Below are 22,775 nucleotides of genomic sequence, written 5' to 3' on the forward strand. Positions count from 1 at the left end.
TTTGTTAATATCAAATGGGCATTGGATTTCTGGAATGAACCACACTGAGTTGTGATATATTATTCTATTACATCATTATTTTTAATACATTACCAGATTTGGTTTGATTTGCTGTTATTTTGTGGAGGGTTTTTTGTGTCTGTCTTCATGAGGGATATAAGTGTATACTTTTCTAGAATTGTCTTTATCTGACTTTGGTATTAGGATAATGCTGACTTCAAATTACTTCAAAAGTGTTTCTTCATTTTCTATTTTATAGAAGAATATATCTAAAGTTGCTATGATTTCTAAAATTATTTAAAAATTCACCAATAACACCATCTTATTTTAAAATCTGGACCCAGGTTTTAAAATAATGGATTGAATAAATATTTTAATAGTTGTAAAACTACTCATATTATCTATTTCATCTTACGTGAGCTTTCAATATTTGTGGTTTTCGAGAAATGGGTTCATGTCATCTGTTTTCAAGCTTATGTGTATAATTCAAGTATTTCATTTATCTTTTTAAAGTCTATGGGTATCTGTAGTGATAGTGCCTGTTTCATTACTAATTCTTTGGTAATTTGTTCAATCTTTCTCCTCTCTCTCTGTCTCTTGCCATTGAAAGGAGTTCATCCATTTTATTCTCCCTCCTCCTCAAAGGACTAGCTTTTAATTTCTTTTATTTTTTTCTTAAATTTCATAATTTCTTTTTCAATTTCATTATTTTTAGTACTTTTAAATTAGTATTTCCTTCCTTCTTTCTTTGAGTTTGATTTGTCTTCTAAGGCTAAACAGTGGGAAGATTGGAAGGAAAAAATAGTAAATTCATCTCCAAGTTTGGTAATACTTTAAATTATAGTCTTCTTTCTAATATGCCTGCTGTGACTTATCTATCAGAATCCTCAAATATCTGACCTATGTATTCTTCCCAGGATTTTGATTGTATTCTGTGTAAAACACAGGGTGACCTTTTATTGGTTATTCAAACACCATGAGCTGTGTTTCTGTTCATGGTGTGATTTTCTAAACATCCAGCAAAGTAAGTGAATTTACAAAGTACCTGGATTTACATGATACATGCATTCCAGGGAATAGAGTATATATTAGAACTACTTTTGCCCTGTATTTTGCAAAGTTTAAGTCTAGACTCAGATAATAATAAATAGGTTTTTTGTTTATTTAAATACAGGATAATGAGAAAATATAACAATTCTCTATTGCACAACATTGTTCTGTACAGGCATTGGGAAAACTGAAAATGCCCTAACAGATTTTCAAAATGCCCTCTTTAGGGTATGGTGGCTCAGGAGGTAAAGAAACAGTGCAGTGCGGGAGAGCTGAGTTCAAGACCTGAGTTGGGAAGATCCCCTGGAGAAGGAAACAGCTACCCACTCCAGTATTCTGGCCTGGAGAATTCTGTGGACAGAGGATCCTGGCAGGCTACAGTCCATGGGGTTGCAAAGAGTCAAACAAAACTGAATGACTAACACTTTCACTTTCAAGGTAGTACTAGGCCAACTGATAAGCACTCCTTTACACTGATGGTGTTCAATAGAACTTTCTACAGTGATGCAATGATATCAGCAACACCTAGTGTGGTAGCCACACTGAAACTTGGTGAGAGTGTCTGAAGAACTAAACTTTTAATTTAATTTGATTTATAATTTGAATGTAAGTTGAAATGGCCATCTGTTGCTATGGACTACTGTAATTCATATGGTAATTCTTAGAGATATGAGGTAACACCCTTGAAAATATCAGAAAGCAGGGAGGGGGGAAAGACTATGGGAAAAGAGCTTGAATTTGGTTCAGAAAGCTCTAAACTGAGGTCCTAGCATAGTCAATTCTAATCTAATAAAGGTAAAAACTAGAGATGAAAATACCAAACTGTCTTGCAAAGATGAGCCATAACAGAAGGTTTGCTCAATTCTCAATCCTAACTGATCTTAAACTTCTGTGCTTGTTAAGTAGCTTATTAAGCTCAGTACGTCACTCATATCTGTATATATAATTTTATCTTGAATATGTTGTCCAAACAACTAGCTATCCTTCTACTTTTGTGCCATGCATAAACTTAATAATCTCATCACTAATGCCCTCATTCAAGAGGTTTATAAACTTATTGAATGAGAAAGATATAGGAATATGTATTTTTATACTAGCTTTAAAAGCTTTTATCAAATGGGCCCTGTTCTACAGGATACCCTAAATCTTGTTTATCTTATTGTCCTCAAACATATCAAGTAATTTTTGGTCAAATACTTTTTTAAAATAAAAATTATATATATATATATATATATATAATTACCAATTGTACTTACCAATACCAAATACACACACACACACACACACATGTATATATATATATTTAAGTGGGCCAATATTTTACTTGGAAAAAGACATGAGATTAATTTGATAGGATTTGTTACAGAGGTAATATTATTCCAATTTACAAGTAAGGAAAATGTAACACAATGAGATTTTTCAGTTTCCTTAAGGTCAAATAGTGAGGAAGTAATGGACCTGGAAGAAATGAGAAACATCTAATTCCAAGACCTGTGACATTTCTACTATTGTTGTTATTCAGTCACTAAGTTGTGTCCGACTCTTTGTGACCCCATGGACAGTAGCATGTCAGGCCTCCTTATTGCTCATTATCTCCTGGAGTTCACCCAAGTTCATGTCCATTGAATCAGTGATGCCATTCAACCATCTCATTCTTTGCTGTCCTCTTCCACTTTTGCCTTCAAGGAGGGGATGGAAAACCACTCCAGTATTCTTACCACAAGAACCCCATGAACAGTATAAAAGACATTTCTACTGGGCCACTCTAATAGGCAACCTTTAAGAAAGTCCTCAATGAATCCTGTCTCCTAGTATCGTTGAGTAACTTTCTTCTAAACGATAGAATACAATGACACAGTACTAGTACAATGCTTATTCAACCATGTTGCTGAATTGGAATCACATCAAGATTTTATAATTTTAGAACTTGTGATATTCTAAATGTTCTACATGCTACTTATTATAAGGAAAAAGTTACCTTCTTGTTTTAAAATTTCAAAGGTGCTCATTTGTTATTTGTATTCTAATCTCTGGTACATACATATCCAGCAGGGTCCCCTGTGTCTAGGTTATCTCTGTGGTGTTTCTGGCTATGGATTACTGAACATCGCCCATCTATGTCATGCTTATTATGCTGCTCCCTTTCCTAGAATGGAGTTTTACCATTTTATTTGTATTGAGCAATGTGTTAAATACATATGCATCTCCATAATGACATATAATTCTTTATGCTTCTGCTTCTCACAAGGATGCTCTAGCAAGATCAGTAGAAATTATGTTTGGGGGCTTTCTCATTCAAAAACTCTCATGGGGATGGAGATGTCCCTGAAAGAGATTTTTCTTCCCAATAGACATTTTTGGTAGAGAAACTGACAGGGAAGTGTCCTGGAGTTCAGTTGTAGTCAGAAGTATAATCTCATACACAATATGCCAAGTAATTGGAAATTATCAAGTGGTCAAGTGGGTTACTAAGAAGAGGAACACATGACAGTACCATCGACTTGCCTGTTGGAAAGGCTCGAGCAGCCTCCTTCCTGAATTGAGTCAGTCAGTAGGAAGCGAAAGTCAAAAACAATGTGAGTGTGGGTGCTCCAGGGCTGGGCTGGAGTACTCTCAAGTTTAAGATAGTATGTTTCTGAAAACTAGAAGCAGGCAGTGAGCTTGTCTGAACAAGGCTGGATACAATCAATTAAATACTATTCTAAGTGCACATTTATGAATATCTACTAATGTTTTTCCCCTCCCCATCCCCTTCAACTTATGACTCCTCAAGGCATTCAACATTGAAATTGGGCTTTCAATTGATGTGGTTAAAGAGGAAAAACAGCCTTAATTATGTTAGAAATCTAAGCAGAACTTAGTTTTAACCAGTCTCCTCTACTTCAACTTTTGTAGGCCAGATGTTTTTCTAGTAATCTTCATGAAACTGTTCATTGTACACAGACCTTATAATCTATTAATGCAGTAAATTTTTTTTCCCCTTTTCTTTTTGGCTAGAAATAGTTATCTAGGAGCAACCTCAACACATAAGAACAAGAAGCTACTTCTGTTTTGATGTTTTTTTCCCCTAAATGATCTAAGTGAACAGGGCTATGGCAGTGAGTTCCCCTCACCAAGACCAACTTGGTAGCAGGCCACCCCAATGCTATCAATTTTGCATTCCCAGCTGGTATCCCAGTGTAGTTTTAATAGAATCTTCTGCGCGTGGCCCTAACAAACTCCCCACTGCTTCCTGAGGTGGATTAAAAGATGCAAACTCACTGAAATATGCCAAAGAATATAATGGTCTCTACAGAAGATCTGGCTGTGTCAACCAACAAAAAGTTCCAGCTGTGGCCGCTGTGTGGAACAAAGGGAACTCTTGGCTTAACATGGAGTGCGTGCTTCTGACGTTCCAGTTCAGGCAAGAAATAAATAAAGCTATTACAAAGCCCTTGAACAGATGTGTCTGACATAGTCTAAAATGTGTTTGTACAGAAACTTTGCTATCAACGTGGCTCATTCTTATAGCAACGGACATCTGTTCCTGAAGGCTAAAGCAGGGTACAGTCCATAATCACAGTCCAGAGCTGATCTGGCTGGCCTCTTTGAACTGCCTTTTCCCTGGGCACTGTTGTTCACATTTATCTACATAGTCTCAGTCATGTGTGGGTCAATGATTTATTTAACACAGAATCTGAATGCCTCTGTGTCAAGGAATCAGATTCTGTCCAATAGTCAAAGACTTGAAAATTTCCATTTGTTTTCCAGGAGCAATTGTGCACATTCCCCATAGATAACTTGACACTGTTATGCCCTGTCACAGTTTACATCTGTCTTGGACTTATATTGTTTCTAAGGTTGGCTATTGATCATTGTTCTCACATGAATCCTTCATTATTCTATTAGGAACCATTTATAAACACATTCCTTGGACAGATGACAAAAGGATCCATGATGGACAACTTCTTATTCAAAACAGCTGCCCAATATGTAAATCAAAAGCTGTTAAAGATTGTATTGAGCTGAGAACAATTATACAAGGTTCTAGCCTGTTGTGAATTAAAATGACTGCATTAGAGCTTAAGGGATTTGTAAACCAAGTCTTTCTTTTCAAGAACACCAGTTCAGATTCAGCTCAGGTCATTGACAAGAAATATCATGTGAGAATAATGTAAAACAAATCTATGCTCTCAATATTATTATTAATAGATAATATTTTCCAAAAGCACTATTTACTGCTCTGGTTATCTTATCTGAAAACCTAAGGAATGAAAGATTAAAACTAAATTAAGGTCATAACTAAAATAAGTTACTTATAATTTATTTTAAATTTAAGAATTAAGAATTTATCAAATTGTCATCATTTTGGTGGTGGTGGTTTAGTCACTAAGGCAGGTCCGACTCCTACAATCCCCTAGCCTGCCAGGCTCCTCTGTCCATGGGAATTCTCCAGGCAAGAATACTGGAGTGGGTTGCCATTTCCTTCTCCAGGGTTCATCATTTTAGGCACATTTTAAGATTTTCTTCAAGTTATTCTAGTCTTACTTACACACAAACACATACACAAAAGATTTCTTCTTTCCATTTTTATCTGAAAATAAAAGTAAAAACTGAATAATCAGTAGGAGACTGTGGAAATATTAATAACAGCTAATGTTTATTGACTCTTTGCTATATATGTTAATTACTGGTCTAAATATTGGCACATTTATTCCTCACAATAACCTCATGAAGTAAGAACTATTACTGCCCTCATTTCATAGTTGAGGAAACTAAAACCAGTGAGATTAAATATGATTACTTAATGTCACATCATATTCAAACTTGAAATGTCCAACTCAAGAGCTCATACTTCTTTACTAAAATTTCTCCAAGAAAGGCACATTGAAACGCCAGTACTTAGTCAAGTAAATTAACATTGGTTGCCAATCTACAATAGATAGATAATGCCAATATTTATTAAACATCTTAATTATTTTCAGTACCTAGACTTTCTCATTTAATGTCCCATTTTTAAAAGGCAAATTTGGTTAGCCCATTTAAGATGACTTCAATTAGCTCCATTTGTTTTAATCTGAAGATATTTACATATAGCAACCAAGGGTTAAATTTCTCATCCCTCTCCCCATATTCTAAATCACAATGTAGGACAGAAGCAGGTTAACTAAGCCTTTGCAGGGAGTTGATGTCTTTGTGTGACTCTCATTTCAAATACAACTTATGCGTATGGAATCGGTGTTTATGTAATATAAAGATTCAGTGTTGCTGGGACTCAAAACATTGAAATTTGATTTCAGGATATTTTTGTATGATATATTTTCATGCATGTGTGGCATAACAGAGGGTTAACGAGGGTTTTAACCCTAAAGGGTTTTGTCCCGAATTCAATTCCAATAGTAAAGATGAAATTAGTGTCAGAATTATATTTGTCTTGTCAGGGTCTAGGTCTTGTAATAGCCTGTTATCTCTAGCCTCTCTCCCAAAGAAGGTAAGCAATGGGACAAGGAGAAGAAAATAAAATTTGAGGTAAATGGAATGGGGAAAACACTTTTTTTTTACTTTAACACATTTTATTTGAATGATCTGTTTATGTAATGCCACCATTTCAGTAATTAGCTATGTCGCCTATTTATACATATAAAAAACCTGTGGGAAAAATATTTAATTCCAGTTGACATACTACTTCAAAGATACAAGGAAAAGTAGGAATATGCAAAGATAAAAGGTAAATAAAAAAGACAAGTCTATCACTATTCTTCCTCATCTTCTTATTGAATTTCTTTCCTCTTCTCAGTTAATTTATCCCTGATCCAAACTCAATAGAGGCATGCCCTCCTGAGGCAGAAAGTAAAAAAGCCACCCAGGGTAAAGTGATAGGAGATTCATTCCTGTGGACTGGAACTCCAAGATGAAAATAGCAGGACAATTAAAAGAGGAGGCTGGACCCTACCCAGACCACATCTCATTCTCGAAGTCAGCAGACCTCCCCAACCACATATGTACAGAAAGGCTCCTTGGAGGCCAAAGGGATGCTTATTACCCATTGGCTTTTGTGGTAGATTCCATCTTGGCTGAGAGATGTGTGCATACACATGGGACGATCTTGAGATATACTAAATAGGGACTGTGAACCAGGCAAATCAATGATTGGTCAAAAGAAACCCAAAAGAAATGCTCTATAAAAGAAATGCCCATGAGGGTGTGACTCAGGTACTTGCTCTTTGAGTCTGCCCATGTGTCTATCCACACGTATTATACTCTTTTTCCTCCTAGTAAACACTTTACTTGCTTCACTACTTTCCATCTTTGTGGAAATTCTTTTCTGCACAGCCCAAGAGCCACGGCCTGGTCACTGACCTCTAGTCTGTATATCCTTAGCCACTCAGTAGTGTCCAACTTTTTGTGATCCCATAGACTCTAACCCACCAGGCTTCTCTGCCCATGGGGATATTCCAGGCAAGAATACTGGAGTGGGTTGCCATGTACTCCTCCAGGGGATCTTCCCAACCCAGGGACTGAACCCAGGTCTCCTGTATTGCAGGTGGGTTCTTTACTGTCTGAGCTACCAGGGAAGCCTGACCTCTAGTCTAGTGGCTAGGATTTGGTGCTCTCATCACCCTAATCCAGCATCAATTTCTGGCTGAGAACCCAAGCCTTACTTCAAGCGCTGCAGGTCAAGGCCACTCAAGGTCACTCTTGGCATCAAGAATTAGTTCTTTTAGCCCTATGATTGAAATGATTACATTTCTGTTTTGCTCTATTCCTCAAAGTTGAATTCTTAAGATTTAACTATGTCATTCATTCATTCAGTATTTTGGCATACCTACTTCATGCCAAGCACTGAGCTTGCTAACAAAGGAGGCAAAAATATATGTCCTCAAAGAAGTCAGTAGAAGAGGCAGGAGCATGGAGTGATTACAGTAATGTAGAAAAGCCATAAAAATTTTACCATTATTTGTTACAGAAGCTTAGAGGAAAGAAAGATCACCTACCTGGGAAGATCAGAAAAGAATTTACCAAGTATACAAGGGAGAGGAAAGTCCTTTAAATAGTGACATAGAAAATGAAAATACCTTTTCAGGATGGACAATCTCCTGCAAATTAATTATTCAACTTAAAATATGCATTCACAGGGTACATGGAGACTTTTAATCCAATAGCAATTATCACAGTGTAAGTGTATTAATGACAAAATACTTATAATCAACTCTTAATCTCCAGTTTAAGGAAGGGATAACATTAATGGATTAAGCCTACTTTGATCAGTACAGCATATAATCTCTTCTTTCTCTCATTCTCTGCAGTGGTTATTAACTGAAAACTCAGTTTTTCAATTAATCATGTCTGGCTTCTGACAGTGTTTCAATCACTGCCCCAATCTTAGTTAAATATGTGATTAGATAACATCTTACTTTCACTTTTGGTATCGTATTATGAGTACCATGTCAAGAACAAACATTCCTGATACATCTTCCTATAGTATATGAGGCCTTAGTCCATTTCAATTTCATTTGACTTGATAAGTGAAACTGAAGAAAGAAAAAGGGAAATTAAGTGAATTGCTATTTACTGAGCACTTACTAGAGAGAGCACTTACCATAGAATATATAGTCACATTTAGCTACATCTAGATGGATAAAGCAACTTAAAACATGGGTTTTGTAGACATATAGATTGGACTCACACCTTGGTTTGAAGATATCTTTCCCACTCTGGGTCTCAGCTTTCAAATATGTAGAATAGGGATATGAGTTGTGTTTGGTTTATGGGACTGTGTTCAGGATTAAGTGAAATCTCCTATGTTACAGTCCTTACATGTAGAAGTATCTAAAAGTAAAATAATGTTAGTTCATGGCTAGTTATATCAGTCGGTTGTTTTCTCAATAATGGTACTCAACAAAACATATGTAACTCAGTGGCTTATAGAAATGAGCTCTAATACTCCTACCCTTTCAGGCCAGCATGGAATCTGCTGAGTCTAGACTGTTTTTGACTGAGTGTGGCTCAGAGGTGCAAGCTGGACACAGGTCAGTTGCAGCCTTTTCCCGTCCTTGTCTTAGCCAGTGGCTACCAAGATACGTTCCTCTTATGGAAAAGGCAATAGAGCTACAGCAAAACCCCAGTGCACAAGCATATATCAAACCTCTGTTTAAGACACATCTGCTAACATCTCATCGACCAAAATAAGTTACACAGTCAACTTGAAAGTCATGTCATGAATATTTGTTAAAAATTATTCAACTTGCCATAATATTTTAGCTTATTATCTTAGTTTTTAAAATTTGACTGTCTAAATATAATCTGTATCTGCATATAAAAATGTATAGCTGGACTAATTTTTTTTAATTATACAACTAATTTTAAAATTGCTTAACAGAAAAAGGAAGGCCTGAATAAGCTATAACTGATTAACTGTGAAGAAACTTCACAAGATGAACAATGATATCAAGAGGTAAACAAATGACAATCATGAATAATATATTAAATAATAAGCCATTCTAGAACTTCATGGAATTTTGTGCTAGATGGAAACATTTTGGCTGTGTATTTTGGAAAAGTCAAAGGAAGCAGAAGACACAGACCCAGTATTTTGGGTCATTATGGCAGTTTGAAGTCAATTGTTGTTGCTTTTTTCTCCATTTTTTGGTTTACCATTCATAAATGTGATGGAGATTGGGCCATTTTCACATCCATTAGCTTTAGTAGCAATTCATTCATCCTTTCAAAAAATTATCGAATGCCTGCTATATTTCAGGCTCTATGCTTGTTATTAGAGAAACAACCGTGATTGTAAACAGCTTTCCAAATTGGAAACTTCCATTACATGAGTGTAAAAAATAATTTATGTCTTAAATTCCACAAAGCCATGATGGAAAAAAGACATAATTTGGAAAAGGTTACCCACAACTCTGAACATTCCACATGTCTACATGGAACAGAGTCCCAGGAGAATGTGGAATGGGGCTAAAATGAGGGGTTCTTAGGTAGATACAAATTGTTTGCTGAATGAGCAGGCCTTTCTTACAGCTTGAGCTCACTGTTAATCCTCTCACTTAGGTTATTAGAGAGACATTTCATCAAGTTAGAATTCTTACCATTCTTGCTTCTAGTGAAAAATGTTAATCAGCAGGTATGTATCAATTTTGAAGGTTTGTGCTAAGCATTTCCACGCACCTCAATTTGAGTCTAGAATCATTACACTTAGAAAGGCTAGAAAATGAAAGTTCTGAGACTGGACTTCTGTTTCTGCTTTCCAAGCTGATGGGATATATGTGTAGACAATAAGGGTAATTCCTCTTCTCTAAATTAAAACATTCTAAAGATACATTGTGACAGACAGCTCTTCTGGGCAGACAGAGAATGAAATGATGGCTCTCCTGGAATAGAAAGGTACCGACATTAAGATGTTGAGTGGGGGAACTACACTTTCTTATAGTTCCTTTTTTCTTTTAAATAACCTCAGTTAAGTTACAGTTGTTCAGTGACAATTAGTGAAGACATGAAAGTTTGCACCTTCACTCTAAGCATTGGATTCTGTCTTATTGTCAGCCTCAGAACTGCCTTGCAGAGAGAAAAGAAGAGCGTTGTACAGAGCATCTTCTAGAACTGTGATTAATGGTATACCTTCATCACCCATTTTACCACCTTTAACCCACAACCTGACTTTAAGTGCACCCTACAAGCACATACCCCATGCTACATTTCTGCAAGTTTCACCAAAAAGGCTTGATTTCTCTTCTAATTACCATCACAACAGCTCCCATTATGGTTTGACCCTAGTAATTTAGTTATATTTGTGCTAGTACAATGCACCAAATAGATAATAATGAATACTGATGCAGCCTTGGGTTGAAGCAAACTATCATTACACAGGCTTAATGAAGTTACCAGAAAAGGCAGTATGTAAAAAACATACTCAGATTAAGAAAAAAACAAAAACAAAAAACCTGAACGTTTCACATTCCTAAAGCTCTGCTTTATACTTGGAAACTCCTGGAGAACTAACATGTGCTATTCACTTCTCTTCCTTTATTTCTGATCTACGATTTCCAGACTTATGCCATCACATTCCAAACTTTCATCTTTTACCTCTCAGTGTCTAACTGTGTTTGTCAAATCAAGGCAAACAGTGGTGTGATTTATAGCACGGATCAAATGGGATACTTACTTGGTAACCCAATTTTGTACAAAATATGCTAAATTAAAATTTAAAATTTTGGAGCTTGGTCAAGATGTTGGCCATCAGACTCATCAAATGAGGCAGAGACCATAGCTGGGTCTCCTTGGAATAGCAGATAACTAAGTGACTGCACCTGTAACTTAAAATCATAACCAGCTAGCATCTCAGGATGAATGAATTTGAGCCAGAAATTGCTTTTGTGAAAGTCAGTGCTTAAACAGGTAGTGTGCAATATGAAAAAGCAGAAGGGGTGTTAGTAAGGACATCATGTATTGACAATAGAGATTGTTTTCCAGAGAGGTTTAGACTAACTTTGAGAATCAATGAAAGGAAGCTAAAAGGCATTCCCAAGTGTTCAACGTGAGCTGGACATCATTTTCAGTTCTTGAATGATGCGATATGATATAGAGGACACACATCACAGTATTTCATATAACATTTTTATAATTATTGTGTAACTTGCCCTGAGGGAAATGAAGACACAGGAAGAAATGTGGTTTAACCAGTCTGGCTATGACTTTGAGAAGTGAGAGCAGGAGGTCTTGAGGGATTCACATCCCTAACCTCTTTCTTACTTACCCTAATCCCTTAGAGGCACGAAGAATACTCATTCTTACCTTATCTCACAACATAACTTCTACAGTTATCGATTTCTAAAAAGGATGATAACCTTAGTACAGAGTCAAGTTCTCATAATAAAAATTCTCCTCCGGGTTTAAGGATCATGGTAAATTATCCGTGGCTATTCAAGTTCAACTTGCTTAAATTCCAAAGGGTCCTTCTAAAGAGATTTCCCTGATTCTCCTCATTGTTGAATAGTTCTCAACTATTTCATGCCCCAGTAGGCCCGCATTCCTATTTTAAGTGCATATCTGGGTAACAGATTAAGAGAGAAATGATGGAGATGAAGTTTAAATTTGCCAAAAGGATTTTTCTTTTAATTTGACATCATTTTCCCTGTGTCTCCTCATCAATGCATAACTAGGAAAAACTCTTGGGTCAAACTGCATTTTTATGCTCTTAATATATTCCATGTCCACATCACTTACTCTCTGTTATCTCTACCACCTCTTTGATCTATCAACTGTTCCTTTCTCTATACCAGGTGAGCTAGTTTTTAGCTGAAGATAGGGCCTGTTGTTCATCTGGGAATCATCTGACTATCCAGTGTTAAGTAATGGAGCTGCTGTATTTTTGCTTCACCTGTTATATGTGTTTCTATCTTTGTAATTGAATTTCCTGATCAGAGTGAAGTTGCAGTGGGGACAGATGTTCTTAAAATTAAAAAAGGGAAAAGGTTAAGGACAAAAAAACATGTATAAACATGAGGGCGACTTACATTGTTAAAAATGAAGTTTGTGTGCTTTGGATTTCATACACATTTCTGATGAAAATAAACCAAAGTGAAAATCGGATTCCAATGAAACTTCACTTTCTTGCAGAGACAGGAGAGAAGACATGGGTGGGAGAAACACATACCCATAATACCTGGCAGATCCTCTCTGCAACTAGTCCCAGTACTATCAGCGACTCTTCAGGAAAGTATACATGCTGAACTCAATCAAGGGATTATAGTAAGAAAAGTCTTTGAGTAGAGAGTTGAGAAATGTAGGTTCTTTCTTCACTTCTAATGCTCTGACTCTGGCCCAAATAGGATGTGTTTGCCTTCAATTAGATTCTGATTGCTATGTCATAAATCAAAATACAGTAAAATAAAATAAATTAAAAATGAAATAGAACAAAACCTCCCCTGTGATCTCCTAATCACAAAATACATTTCAAGTATTAGTCTTTCTCGCCTATACACATTGGTTCCACCCTTCAGTTTTATCTGAATTTGGCTTAAAGCTAAGAATACATCTTGTTTTTTACTATACATGATGGATTCCAGATGTTCAGATTGAGTAACTGTTCTCCCCCGTAGATATAACAGACCATAGCATCAAGGTAACTAGGCAAAATGAGCAAACCAGGGCCTGCAAATTATCTTAATTATTTCAACTATGAGAAAACAGCAAAGCACTGGGTAATACAACAGACAGCCCTTTGAAAGAGCAAACAAAAAATCCTGTTACTTTTAAGCCAAACCTGCTCTCTGCAAAGTATAATGTGTGTGGAATAATTCAGAAGAAATCTTGCACTATACCATTTCCACAATTGGTATTCTCTGCCTAGTCTTCAGCAACGCTGCTGCTGCTGCTAAGCCGCATCAGTCGTGTCCGACTCTGTGCGACCCATAGAGGGCAGCCCACCTGGCTCCTCCGTCCCTGGAACTCTCCAGGTGAGAATACTGGAGTGGGTTGCCATTGCCTTCTCTGAGTCTTTAGCATTGATTAACATACAAATCATAATGCTAATATTGATCTGCTATTCATTTTTTAAAAATGATGTTCTATAGCTCAAGTATCATTGCTGAAAATATAGATGTGCTTTTACATCATTCAAGATGTCTCTGTTGCTTCCAGCATTTGAAAAGTCAGTTACAAATATCACCACTGAAGTGAGTCAGATTTATACATCAGACACATATACAGAGATGTATGGAAACAAATCTATATATTTATTTCTATTTTCCATGATTAAGAGAAAGTACAGCTGATATTCCACTTGACATAGAATTATCCAAGTATGGTCTTCCAGGCCTGGAAAATGGAGTTAAATTGCAGTTTATGTCAATGCTGTACCAAAAGGTGAATTCTGCCCCAGCAATCCCCTCTGGTTCTCAACTATGCTGTAAATTAATCTGTCCAAATCATTGACACTCATCCACAACGCACAGGTGGCAGTCTCCTTTCATGCACACCAAAGAGCATAAGATAAAAATAAATTGTAATGTCATTAAAAACATGCTAAAATAATATTTTTCCCATCTGCTAAGCCCAGCCCCTGTGGTAAATGAAGTAACAGGTATCCACACTCACATTTGATGCACAGATACTGCAAGCTATTAATTAACATGAATATGACAGGAGTCGATTGGATTTCTCTCTTTTAGACATTAATCAAAGCCCAAAACAGAACATGCTCCTTGTATAACATTCAGACTTGTGGGTCTTCAGATGTGGCTGCTGTAAAGCCCATTTCTGTCTAAATATTTACAACAAATGAGTTTTCTCAACAGGGATACTCTATGTGCCAGGTTCTATACTGCCAAAGTCATGATCAGCAGACCCATCAGCTTGGCCTGCCTCATTTTCCTGATATGCAGACTACAAACAAGGACAATCCAAGGGTAAAGTCCTTTTTTTTTTTTTTTTGCATTCAACCTGTCAGTTAAAAATAAACTTTGCTGTTTCCTCCCCTTTAAAAATTATAGACATATATGTATGTCTTAAAATGTTATGGTGAAGAGTATTAGAAAATTCAAAAAGAGATGAGTCTTGGCATTAGAAAGCCACTAATTATCTTTAATCTCATCATAAATACTTAGGGGGGATACTAAACTTTTATAGAAATAAATGGAGAATGGCTTTAAAAAATTTCAATAAATTAATAAGTTAGAAAATAAGAAATCTAGCAAAAGTATCCTTCCCAAAATCTCAGGCCATGAGAATTTTACTGGTGAATTATTTCAAGCTTCCAAGGTAGAAATAATTCTGCTCTTTCATTTTTTTTTTTAAAGACAGAGAAATAAGTTAACTCCTTAAAGTCCTTTTAGAAAGTCATCTTAACAGTGAGGTTTCATGACCTTTAATGTGGAAAGAAATCAAGTTAGGGCATGAGAGACAGTGGATAAAAATAAATTAACTAATACCCCTCTGTATCTAGTGCTCTTCATTTTCAATTGACTCTCAGCGGGTAAACCTAGGTGAAGGGGAAAAGAAACTCAGACTCAGTTACACACTAGTGGAAAAAAAGGAAAGTATCAAAAATGAGATATGTGATTATACTTAAAAATAGTATGTCTATGTCAGAAAAAATGGTTGTGAGTCGGTGCTCAATTAAGCTGTTGTGTGCTGAGGCTGTTCTGATAACGCAGGCAGAATTGAAGGAACCCGGAGGGAGATGAAATACCATAAGGAAGAGAGTTCCTTGGCATTATCTCTCCTCTCCTCCTCCCTCCCACTTCTCTTTCCTATCTATCCCTCTCTCACACACCTTCTTTCTGTGTTCTTCCTCTCTCTTTTCTTTCCTTTCATAAACTTTGCTTGGGGCTGTACAAGATGTAATTGACCCCGTGAATAGAACAATCTCTAACTGCTTGCTTCTGTCAACTCCTCCTACTGAAGGGATATCAGGAGGGGAATCCATCTTGAGTGGAGGCTCAACCCAGGGGCATCACTACAGGCAGATCTTCAGTTGCTGTCATGCACCTGATTTAACTGAATTCTATCTATCTATCTAGTTGCCTCCATTTGAATCCTTTCTATGTAAGTTAAGCCCACTGGTGTCTGTGGCAGTAGTATTTTCCAAAGATGACTAAATTAATATCTCCAGTCCTACATGTTCTTCTAGAACTCCTATTTCCTCCATTAAGAGATGAAATTTTGTTGCTTTGTTGTTGTTCAGTCCCTAAATCATGTCTGACTCTTGGTGACCCCATGGACTGCAGCGTACCAGTCTCTTTTGCCCTTCATTATCTCCTGGAGTTTGCTCAAATTCATATCCATTGAGTTGGTGATGCTATCTAACCATCTCAGCCACTGCTGCCCCATTCTTCTGCCTTCAATCTTTTCCAGCATCAGAGTCTTTTCCAATGAGTTGGCTTTTCATCAGGTGGCCAAAATACTAGAGCTTCAGCTTCAGCATCCATCCTTTCAATGAATATTCAGAATTGATTTCCTTTAGGATTGATTGATTTGATCTCCTTGCAGTCCAAGGGACTCTCAGGAGTCTTCTCCAGCACCACTGTTTGAAAACATCAATTCTTTGGCACCCGGCCTTCATTTATGGCCCAACTCTCACATCTGTATGTGACTACTGGAAAAACCATGGCTTTGGCTATATGGATCTTTGTCGGGAAAGTGGTCTCTGATTTTTTTTAAATTTAGAGAATGCTCTAGTTTTTGTAATCAAGCCCGTGTAGATAAAACCTTACACTTACAGTGAGCTGTGTGTGTTAGCAGCTCAGTCATGTCTGATTTTATGCAACCCCATGGAAACTCACCAGGCTCTTCTGTCCATGGAATTCTCCAAGCAAGAATACTGGATTGGATTGCCATTTTCTTCTCTAGAAGATCTTCCCAACCCAGTGATCTAAGCTGAGTCTCCCATATTGCAGGCAGACTCTTTATCATCTGAGCCACCAGAGAAGCCTTATTCAGTGAGTTACCTCTTTACAAATAGAGAAAATTATGTTTAACCTTTCTAGACCAACTTGACTATTAATTTCTGTACAATGCCAAGCTGACACACCTAAAGTTTATAAAATGCATATTATATATTTGTACACACACACACACACACACACACACACACATATATATATATATATATATATATATATATATATAGAGAGAGAGAGAGAGAGAGAGAGAGATGGACTCATGCACTGTAACCCACTAGACTCCATTGTCCATGGAATTCTCCAGGCAAGAATACTGGAGTGGGTTACCATTTCCTACTCCAGGGGATCTCCCTGACCCAGGGATTGAACCCAGGTCTCCCACATTCCAGGCAGACTCTTTACTGACTGAGCCATCAGTTCAGTTCAGTCACTCAGTCTTGTCCAACTCATTGCGAGCCATTAGGAAAGACCTATAGATTTATTTATTTATATAAAAAGATCAATAGCAGTATGCTATGCACGAACAGCTGCAACAGTTTTTCCAAGTTTTGAAGTTATCTGAATAAAATTATAGAGACATTCAACAGGCTCCAGAAGAATTATACAAAAAAAGATCTTAAGGACCCAGACAACCATGATGGTATGACCACTCACCAAGAGCCAGACATCCTGGAGTGTGAAGTCAAGTGGGTCTTAGGAAGCATCACTATGAACAAAGCTGGTGGACATGATGGAATTCCAGCTGAGCTATTTCAAATCCTAAAAGATGATGCTGTGAAAGTGCTGCTCTCAATATGCCAGCACATTTTTAGAACTTAACAGTGGCCACAGGACTTTAAAAGGGCAGTTTTCATTCCAATCCTAAAGAAAGGCAATGCCAAAGAATGTTCAAGTTACTGCACAACTGCACTCATTTCACATGCCAGCAAAGTAATGCTCAAAGTTCTTCAAGCTAGGCTTCGACAGTACATGAATGGTAAACTTCCAGATATTCACGCTGAATTTAGAAAAGGCAGAGGAGCCAGAGATTAAATTGCCAACATTCATTGGATCATAGAAAAAGCAAGAGAATTCCAGAAAAATATCTACTTCTGTTTCATTGACTATGATAAAGCCTTTGACTATGTGGGTCACAACAAACTGTGGAAAATTCTTGAAGAGATGAGAATACCAGACCACCTTACCTGCCTCCTGAGAAACCTGTATGCAGGTCAAGAAGCAACAGTTAGAACCAGACATAGAACAATGGACTGGTTCAAAATTGGGAAAGGAGTACATCAAGGCTGTATACTATCACCCTGCTTATTTAATTTATATTCAGAGTACTTCATGCAAAATGCTGGGCTGGATGAAGCACAAGTTGGAATCAAGATTGCAGGGAGAAATATCAATAACCTCAGATATGCAGATGACACCACCCTTACGCAAAAAGCAAAGAGGAACTACAGAGCCTCTTGATGAAAGTGAAAGAGAAGAGTGAAAAAGCTGTCTTAAAACTCAGCGTTCAGAAAATGAAGATCATATCCTCTGGTTCCATCACTTCACGACAAATAGATGAGGAAACAATGGAAACAGTGAGAGACTTTATTTTCTTGGGTTCCAGAATCACTGAAGATACTGACTGCAGCCATGAAATTAAAAGACGCTTGTTCCTTAGAATAAAAGCTGTGACAAACCTAGACAACATATTAAAAAACAGAGACCTTTGCCGACAAAGGTCTGTATAGTCAAAGCTATGGTTTTTCCAGTCATGTATGGATGTGAGAGTTGGACCATAAAGAAGGCTGCGCACCAGAGGATTGATGCTTTTGAACTGTGGTGACGGAAAAGACTCTTGAGAGTTCCTTGGACTTCAAGGAGATCAAACCAGTCAATTCTAAAGGAAATCAGTCCTGAATATTCATTGGTAGGACTGATGTTGAAGCTGAAACTCCAATACTTTGGCCACCTCATGCGAAGAACTGACTCATTGGAAAAGACCCTGATGCTGGGAAAGATTGAGGGCAGGAGGAGAAGGGGACGACAGAGGATGAGATGTTTTGATGGCATCACCGACTCAATGGACATGAGTTTGAGCAAGCACTGGGGAGATGAAGGACAGTGATGCCTGGCATGCTGCAGTCCGTGCGGTTTCATAGTCAGGCATGACTGAGTGACTAAGCAACAACTACAAGCACACTCTGAAAAAAAGGTTAAAAACAAAAACCTCAAAAACAGCTAAGTTCTGTTACTGTCTTTGTAACTGGTACCATTTTTTTAAAATTAGCTTCTCAATCATCATCTGGAAAGAAAACAGTCTAGAATACCTTCATTTAAAACAGATCTGATAAAGAATGGTCGCTACTAATTATCATAAGGATTGCTGGAGATGACTCAGCCTCTAGTTTTTAAAATCAAACTTGTTCTGCCAAATCCAAGACCCTGAATTTATCCAAATTAAACATGCTTTGACCACCTGGCCACCAAAATACTTCCCATTCAGATCAACAACAGTTTTAATTGCTGCCTCAACCCTGTCAAATTCTAAATATGTTCACACTGCTTCATCAACAGGGCCATCAGGAATTTCAATTATCACACATTTTCCAACTTTGCCATATTTTTCACACTCTTCCTTGCTTTCAACTTCCAAGTCTTCATCCACCTCTCCTGCACCAATCCTGTTCCTGAATCAGATCACTTTGGTAGGACACAAGTATTTTAGCTGCTGCTGCTGCTGCTAAGTCACTTCAGTCGTGTCTGACTCTGTGCGACCCCATAGATGGCAGCCCACCAGGCTCCCCCATCTCTGGGATTCTCCAGGCAAGTATTTTAGCTAGTGGATTTCAATTCAACTTCTTGGCTGCCTCTTTCTCAGTGACTTGGCCCACGATGATTGCCGCCCCACTTACTAGTCTTCTCCACCGACGGTACTGTGCTCAGACCCTGCTCTTGCTTCCTGATACACTGGCCTTCCCAAAAGTCTTACTTCTGCATGAATTTATGTACTACCCTGCCCCTGACCTTGGCGAGGAAAGAGTTGCCAAGACCGGTCATCGGAGATCCAAGTCTGTCTTGTTCCTTGCACACTGTGGGAGGGGTAGAAACTTTGGAAGACTGTGAACGAGGTGGTGAATCCTCTTCATAAGGGAAGTCTTGGGGTAACTCTGTCCTTCTCCACAAGAGACGTGGCAGGGTGTGATGGTGGCTCTGGCCTTACTTCTTTTCTCCCTCTCTCACTCATAATCTACATCTTCAACAGAATCTGGATCTGGTGCACTGGGAAAACCCACTAGCTTCATGTCTATTTATGCCTCTTTTCTCTCTCTTCTGTTTCCTTCTGTCTTTCTGGTTCCTGCTGTCTCTGTTGCTCTTCTCTTTGGTGCTTCACTACTTTCTTATAATTGTTAGGAAACATGGGATCCTATACATCAGCTAAGGGGATCAAAACTTATCCTGCAGAAAACCGGCTGGGAACAGGGTCCTTGATGCCCATGGTCACGTGTGGTGGGGGGGGGTCCACAATCTGTTGCTCATGAAAAGCCACTTCGATTCAGGTCGATTGCTGGAGCAAGGATTGTACTTTGTTTTGTCCTCTGGCTCTTGGTTTGAGTGAGGGCTTCCTTCTTCACCTGGCGCTGAGAATGCAGAAGTTTGAAGTATTTGGACCAGCATTCTGTCTTTGAGTCACTAGTCTCCACTAGCAGGTTGCCGTACAGGGACATCTTCTCAGTTCAGTGCAAGCAAGCCTGGCGGATGCTTCTGGCACCACGGGTATGCACAAGGCCCAACATGCTGCATTGTGGCTGGGCTCGGCAATCATTGTCAGCCCTCAGTGGCCTGACCTCTCTGGAGGCCATCTCCTTGGTTTTTTATACACTATCTAGGTTTATCATGGGCTTCCCTGGTAGCTCAGATGGTAAAGCATCTGCCTACAATGCAGGAGACCTGGGTTCGATCCCTGGGTCAGAAAGATCCCCTGGAGAAGGAAATGGCAACCCACTTCAGTATTTTTGCCTGGAAAATCCCATGGACTGAGGATCCTGGTAGGCTACAGTTCATGGGGTCGCAAAGAGTCGGACACGACTGAGCGACTTCACTCACTTCACTTAGGTTTATAACTTTCCTTCCAAGGAGCAAGTGTCTTTTAATTTCATGGCTGCAGTCACTGTCCATAGTGATTTTGGAGCAGGAGGAAATAAAATCTATCACAGCTTCCACTTCCCCTCCTTCTATTTGCTGTGAAGTGATGGGACCAGATGCCATGATCTTAGTTTTTAGAATGTTGAGTTTTAAGCCAGGTTTTTCACTTTCCTCTTTCACCCTCATCAGGAGGCTCTTTAGTTCCTCTTCACTTTCTGCCATTAGAGTTCCCTAATGGCGCAGTCAGTAAAGCATCTGTCTGAAATGCTGAAGACCTGGGTTAGATCCCTGGGTCAGGAAGATCGCCTGGAGAAGGAAATGGCAACCCACTCCAGTATTCTTGCCTGGGAAATCCCAAGGAGAGAAGAGCCTGAAGGGCTACAGTCCCTGGGGTTACAAGAGTCAGACTTGACTGAGTGACTTAAACTACATCTGCACATCTGGGGTTGTTGATATTTCTCCCAGCAATCTTGATTTCAGTTGTGATTCCTCCAGCCTGGGATTTTGCGTGATGCACTCTGAATATAAGTTAAATAAGCAGGGTGACAATATACAGCCACTTCATACTCCTTTCCCAATTTTGAACCAGTCCATTGTTCCATTTCCAATTTTAACTGTTGTTTCTTGACCTGCTTACAGATTTTTCAGGAGACAAGGAAGGTGGTTTGGTATTCCCATCTCTAAGAATTTTCCAGTTTGCGATGATCCACAGAGTGAAAGACTTTAGTATACTCAATGAAGCAGAAGTAAATGCTTTTTCTTCTGAAATTCCATTGCTTTCTCTATAATCCAACAAATGTTGGCAATTTGATCTTAGGTTCCTCTGACTTTTCTAAACCCAGCTTTAAAGTGAATCTGTTATATATTCACATATATCTACTCTTTTAAAAAAATATTTTCCTACTGAGTAGAGTTCCTTGTGCTCTGCAGCAGGTCCTTATTAGCTATTTACTTTTATGTATTGGGCTTCTCTGGTAGCTCAGATGGTAAAGAATCTACCTGCAGTGTGGGAGACCTGGGTTTGACCCCTGGGTTGGGAAGATTTCCTGGAGAAAGGAATGGCTATCCACTCTGGTATTGTTGCCTAGAGAATTCCATGGACAGGGGAACCTAGCAGGCTACAGTCCATGGGGTCACAAAGAGTCAGATGAGACTGAGGAACTTTAACACATATACACACACACACACACACACACATATATATATATTTAATATATATTTCTTTATATTTATATATAGTAGTGTATGTCAACCCCAACCTTCCAATTTGTCCCTCCTCCTCTATAACCCCTGGTAACCATAAGTTTATTTTCTACATCTGTAACTCCATTTCTGTTTTGTAAATAAGTTCATTTGTAGCCTTTTTTAAGATTCCATATAATCTTAAATAATAATAAGCATTATTATGTGATATTTGTCTTTGTCTGACTTACTTCACTCTGTAAGACAATCTCTAGGTCCATCTGCGTTGCTGTAAATAGCATTATTTCATCCTTTTTTATGACTAATATTGCATTGTATATATGTACCACATATTCATATCCATTCCCCTGTTGATGAACATTTAGGTTGTTTACATGTCCTGACTATTGCAAACCGTGCTGCAATAAACATTATGGTGCATGTATCTTTTTACATTATGATTTTCTCCAGGTATATCCCCAAGAATGAGATTGTTGTATCATTTTTAGTTTCTAAGGAATCTCCATACTGTTTTCCATAGTGACTATACCAGTTTAGATTCCCGCCAACATGTTCCCTTTTCTCCAAACACTCTCCAGCAGTTATTATTTGTAGATTCTTAATGATATTCATTCTGAACAATGTGAGGTGATACCTCATTATAGATTTGATTTGCATTTCTTGGATACTTAGTTTTGAAGATCACATATGAACCCTGACTACCTTGAAACTGCCATGCTAGAGAGATAGGAAGAACTCTGGTTAGCAGCCCCAGGTGAATCTCAGTCAATAGTTATAACAAACTACAAGCCAGGCATGAGATCCTGCTTTAACAGCTCACCCAGATATTAACAACTGCAGACCCAGGTGACATCTACTGCAACTGTATTTGTGAATACAAATACAGCTAGAATTGTCCTCAATATTTCAAGGGATGACTTCTAATTAAAGCTCATTGGAATGAAGTACATATAACTTGAGGGAGAAGAGTATACAGAGAAAGTTAAATGTAGTTGTATTTTATAGAAGAAA

The 22,775-nt window shown here is 38.0% G+C and overlaps 1 pseudogene; it reads right to left on the reverse strand.

The window, feature by feature from the left end:
* Nucleotides 1–18,832: 18,832 nt before the first annotated feature.
* Nucleotides 18,833–20,143, reverse strand: LOC122447895 (annotated as a pseudogene).
* Nucleotides 20,144–22,775: the final 2,632 nt, after the last annotated feature.

The sequence above is a fragment of the Cervus canadensis genome, chromosome 10, assembly GCF_019320065.1.
Source record: "Cervus canadensis isolate Bull #8, Minnesota chromosome 10, ASM1932006v1, whole genome shotgun sequence".
In the NCBI taxonomy this organism is placed as follows: Eukaryota; Metazoa; Chordata; class Mammalia; order Artiodactyla; family Cervidae; genus Cervus; species Cervus canadensis.